At 32.4% G+C, this 6,037-nt stretch overlaps 1 pseudogene; it reads right to left on the bottom strand.

Moving 5' to 3' along the window:
• Positions 1–4,489: 4,489 nt before the first annotated feature.
• Positions 4,490–5,524, bottom strand: LOC145040892 (transcription factor MYB59 pseudogene; annotated as a pseudogene).
• Between the last annotated feature and the right edge of the window lie 513 nt (positions 5,525–6,037).

Raw genomic sequence — 6,037 nt, 5'->3', positions numbered from 1 at the left:
GGTAAAAAAATTACAATTTTTATTCTTTTTTTATACAAGTATTACTTTTTATTAAATACTAACAACATTTTCATTTGTGTTTATATAGAGAAAAAAATATGGATGATAATGATATGGGGAAGAGGCTAGTGGAAGATTAGATTATTAGTTTATGAAGTTTGTTAGTTTGATTGATTTTAAAGTTTAAATTATGATTTTTGTTGTTACGGTAATACTTTTATATGTTTGTCTTAAAATTGTTTAACTTTTGTTGGTGAACTTGATTTATATGTTAGTTTTTTTTATTTGGAAATTTATTTTTTGCAAATTGCAAGTTATAATATTATACATCAATGTATATTAGTTAGGCATGAAACGGAAACATATTAATTTTGCAAGTTATAATATTATACATCAATTTAGATTACATATACTCTATGCAATTAAAGTTGTACCGGTCCAAACGGGTCCAAAAACCGGAAAACCCGGACCTGGACCCGGACACGGACACGACTCATCCGGTCCGGTCCATGGTCCACAGAATTCTCCATAACCGGTCTAGTCCAAGAGTCGGTCCGGTTCGATCCGGTCCGGGCCGATCCAAATGCTCACCCCTAGTTTGTATCTCAACTTTAAGTTTGAAAACTTCAATAAATGTTTCATAATTATGATTTAACATATAAAATATAATTATAATGGCTATAATCAGTTAATAAATTAAATGACACATATATATTTAGACAAGCTAAATTAAAATATACATTGTTCCAAAACAAATATTATTCTACACTATAAGTATTTTATGTTCGAATGCCAAAAACAAGATTGAAGCTTGATCCTATATGATTTCAAATAAAGAGAAAATGCTTAAAGATGGAAAAAATGTGGGATGCTTAATTACTTATAATGTGGTGATTTAGTCTGGGCCACAATTGTGTTAATTTTAGTTTGAGTCAACATTTTGGCTCGAAATAGGGTGGGTTTTCAAGTTGTGTTAGAAATATTTGTCTAGGAGATTGGATGGAGTTGGCATCATTTTTAGTTGGGTAAATGGAATATTGGTTTTAGAGGTGGTATGTTTCGACTTTTTGCGAGAAGCTTAGGGGAAGCTTGGTCGGGATTTTGGCTATCTTGGGCTTAAAATCAACCAATGTTAATGGGTCAATGTTGCACCTACATGCAAACAAAACAAGTATCTAAAGCTCAAATTCTTTAATCTAGCCAAAACTTCCACCTCTATGAGTAAACCATTTAAGGATGATCCAAACCAAGTAAAAAAAGTGTGTTTGTCCAAAGTGTTAAGTCACCTAAAGGATTTTGTATCATTAAATTCTCAAATTTAACAGAGATAGACTAAAAGAGTTAACTCCCATTGTTTAAAACCAGTAATTAATAGAATGCAATAATTATTGTAAAGTTATGAGGAATTAAGGGTTGAAATCGAAAAACGAATTATATGAAGCACGTTTCCTTCTCATTTAACTAAAAGTGTGTTTGTGCTAAATCTTAGACATTCATTAGCAAGGAAGTCATACATCACAATATATAGATCCGTAAATAAGATTCATATATGTTAAATAAACGATATTAACTTCCTTCAAAAATCCATTTCATGACATTAGAATAGATGGATTTTGTTTATATAATAAAGATAATAATGTCTTAAGTATGTTTGATTAAACCAAGTTTAAGTCAAAAGTTGTTTGTATATAAAACTTGTTTATTTAGAAAACATAGATATTTAATGTATAATTATATTAAGAATCTAGTTCTCTAAAACATAATTTTTAATCATTGTTGAATATGAAGGTGATAGTTTTTAAAAACTATTAAATAAATAATCAATTAGTTAATAAATTAAATGAGACATATATACTTAGACAAACGAAATTAATATATACATTGTTCCAAAACAAATATTATCTTATACTATAAGTATTTTATGTTCTAACGCCAAAAACAATATTGAAGCTTGATCCTATATGATTTCAAATAAAGAGAACATGCTTAAAGACGGAGAAAATGTGGGATTCTTAATTACCTATAATGTAGTGATTTAGTTTCGGCTAGAGTTGTGTTATTCTTAGTTTGAGTATCAAATAGATGTGGTTTTTCAAGTTCTCTTAGAAACATCTGTCTACCAGATTGGATAGCGTTGGCATCAGTTTGAGTTGGGTAAATAGAATATTTGTTTAGGAGGTGGTATGTTTCGACTTTGTGTGGGTAGCTTAGGGGAATCTTGGTCGGGATTTTGGTTATCATGGGCTTAAAATCAATGGGTCAATGTTGCACCTACACACAAACAAAACAAGTATATAAAGCTTAAATTCTTTAATCTAGCCAAAACTTCCACCTTTATGCGAGTTATGTTTTGTTTTTTATTATCTAGGTTTGGATTGAGAAAGATGACACAAATATTTATATGATTTTTTTTCATGTTGAGCTTTTTATCCTGCAAACCTACAACCTATCGATCGAAACATAAAACAATTACCACCCATACATAGGAGCTGAAATACTCTTAGTGTTAAAGCCTTATTAATTGTTTTAATGCATATATGAAATGTTGGATTTGATGCAATATTAACCTTAATTGGTGTAGATTATGGCTTAACATCCTGATAATGCTAAAAACAAGATTGAAGCTTGATTATATATGATTTCAAATAAAGAGAACATGCTTAAAGATGGAGAAAATGTGAGATACTTAATTACTTATAATGTGGTGATTTAGTATGGGGTACAATTGTGTTATTTTTAGTTTGAGTATCAACATTTTGGCTCGAAATATGGATAGTTTTCTAAGTTGTGTTAGAAATATTTGTCTACGAGATAGATGGGGTTGGCATTAGTTTTAGTTGGGTAAATGGAATATTTTTTTTGGATGTTGTATGTTTCGACTTTGTGTGGGTAGCTTAGGGGAATATTGGTCGGGATTTTTGTTATCTTTGGCTTAAAATCACCCAACATTAATGGGTCAATGTTGCACCTACACATAAACAAAACAAGTATATAAGCTCAAATTATTTAATCTGGCCAAAACTTCCACCTTTTTTAATCAACCATTTAGGGATGATCCAAATCAAGTAACTCCGAGATCTCAGTAATCTCATCTTTTTCGTGGACCACTTGTTCTTTTTTCCTTTCTTCCTTATTTGTTGGATGAGCATGACTAAAAGTGCGCACAACAACTTTGAATATGTGCATGGTAGAAAGAAGTCCATATGAATTAAGAAATAAAAGATGAAGTGCCTCCATAATGATGGTGGGAGAGATTTAGATGCTTATCTCACTTAGGTTTCTAATGATTAAGGAAGTGGGAACACTAAAATATCATGTGCACTATAACGAACATGGCAATTCATAGTATATGAAAGTGAGAGTGGAAATCAATGCATAATTTAAGGGATTTGGTTGAAGAAAATTGATCAAAATAGTGAATGGAGGATGTTGTAATTTTTCATGGATGTCATACAAGGTTATGAAATTATTTCGGAGAATAATGATATTCTTCCCGGTCATATAAGTTTTACAATGATGAAGGATTGAGGGAGCAGTGGTAGTATGGAGGTATCTCATCATCAAGTCATGGAGAAAAAAAGATTAAGAGATGTGTATTATCAAGATGATTGATACTAGGAGAATTTTGTAAGACTGGTTTTGCAAGAAAGATAGTAAAAAAACATAATGGTAGTGACATTTTTTTTAGTTTAGTGAAATGAAGGAAATTGGTGTTGGAAGAACGAGAAGCACTGGATGATTAGTTTTTAAAGGTCTTAGAAGATATTGGGTTTCAGTTCATTCAATAGAATAAATATATAAACATTTGGAAAATAAATAAAATTGAAATCATTATGTATATTGAATAAGCGAATGTACAATAAAATCATAAATAGATCGCAAAAGGAGGGTTGAGGAATTAACTTACATTAAGATGTAGTCTGACTATTGTCGTTTGAGTTCCACGAAAAACTCGGGCTAACTTGTTCCACTCTATCAAGTTCATGCACACAAGACCGATCTATAAGCTATGTGATCAATATGCAATAACTAATTATTATACCAAAAGGTATAATCAAATTTAGCACCTAAGAACCCTCAAGAAACTCCCTAGAAATCACATACCTTAGCATCAACATATTTGATGTCATAGGTTCAAACTGAAATTAAACTTGTCTATATATTTTTGTTTTGAAGTTTTTGACTTTGGCCTCCCTACCTTTTATGGCCGTGTCCCCCCCCCCCCCCCCCCTACATTGGATTAATTGCAGTAAGTTAGGAAAAAGAAGCAAGTCCAACCACGGAGTTCATAAATCATGTTCACTTTCAATGATAATTGTACGGAACCTTTTTGAAAAAGAAAAAATGCCAACAAGGTACAGTGATAACAAACATTCCATTGTACTTATAAATTATGCATTTCTTACGACAGTAGAAGCAAAAAAAAATGATTTCTATCGTATGAATCATGCTTAGAGAATCTAAGATCGATCTGAACTTTTTTTACGAGTCAAAAACATGAACTAAATGATTGCTCTATCACAGCTTCGCTTGGATGATCATGATCCCACAAAAATCCAGTACTCCATAAGCCATCATCCGATACTGTGTCCCACCATCGTGCAACATCTTGAGCCAAGACACACGGATTTTGTTGCTGCTGCTCGCTAGTCATCACTGGACATGAGATGGCTCTAGTGTCTTGCAGCGTGGCTTGCGATGGTTCAATGATCATCCCACTATCGTTATCTTCTGATTGATCATGTAATGTTTCACTATGCATACTTCCTATAACTCCTTGTTCTTGAGTACTATTGCTAAATTCAGCTTCATACTTTCTCTTTTTCTCATTTTGCAAAGGTTTTCCTTTCGTCTTGAAATGAGTTCTCCAATAGTTCTTTATTTCATTATCTGTTCTTCCTGGCAAATACCTAGCTATTGTGGACCATCTGCATAAGTCATAACAAAACATATAAATATATTAAAGGGTTTAGAGATTGCAAAATGAGTTACACATGTTAATTTATGTGTGTGTCTGAAAGAGAGAGAAAATTACTTGTTTCCCCATAAGGCATGAAGCTCGATAATAATGCCTTCCTCTTGAGGCGATAAATGGCCTTTCTTAAGGCCGGGTCTTAAGTAATTCACCCAACGTAACCTACAACTCTTTCCATTCCTCTTCAATCCTAAAAGCCAAATACAAAATTAAGAATATTAACGACCAAAAAGAAGTCAAACGAGGAAAGTAGTGCATACCCATAATCTTTTTTCTTGATTTTATTTCATACCCATGTTCTTTTTCGTGATTTTATTGCATACTCATAATCTTTTTCTTGAGTGTATTGCATACCCATGATCTTTTATTTAAGGTATTGAATACACATAACTTTTTTTAGATGATAAAGACATGAAGCATACCTGAGTAACCAGCTATGGAGCTCCATCTCCCCTCCCCGTGCAATGCAACATACTCCATAAGCAACTTATCTTCTGCCGGAGTCCAAGGTCCTTTCCTCCACCCTTCCTCCGCCATTCTCCACCCCATCATTCCTTCCATTTCTTTTTTTTTTTTCCAATTTTTTTTTTTTTTTTTTTTTTGTCTCAACTCTTGCGACACAAATTGCTCTTTCACTCGGAACACCCCCCTTTAAATATCCTCTAGCCGCAGCAAATTTAGTGCTCCTTTAATGATATCACAATCCGAATGACACTCACCTTTTCATTTGCAAATCTAGTATGGGATCTTATTATCTTATAGTTTATATATGTAAGGTAAGAAATATCTATCAAATTGTATCCCTCCAGGTGTGGGAAAAACTGTTTCCTACCCAATAGGAATTAAGCAAGTGTCTTTACTACTTAAACATCAAAGAAAACATTCCTTACATGATGACTACTAAGTAAAGATTATGTCATATATTCAATGATAACAAAAAATCTAAAAGAAAGCACTGTCCTAATATAATATAAACATAGTGGTTGTTGGTGTCTCCTTGAAAACGGCCTGTGTCCAATCCTTGGTTAACATATGTTGATACACGCTATCGTTCAACGGATA

Source organism: Lactuca saligna, chromosome 4 (genome assembly GCF_052625555.1).
Source record: "Lactuca saligna cultivar CGN05327 chromosome 4, ASM5262555v1, whole genome shotgun sequence".
Classification (NCBI taxonomy): domain Eukaryota; kingdom Viridiplantae; phylum Streptophyta; class Magnoliopsida; order Asterales; family Asteraceae; genus Lactuca; species Lactuca saligna.
Note: the sequence above shows the minus strand (reverse complement) of the source record. Positions and strands in the feature narration are given on the sequence as shown.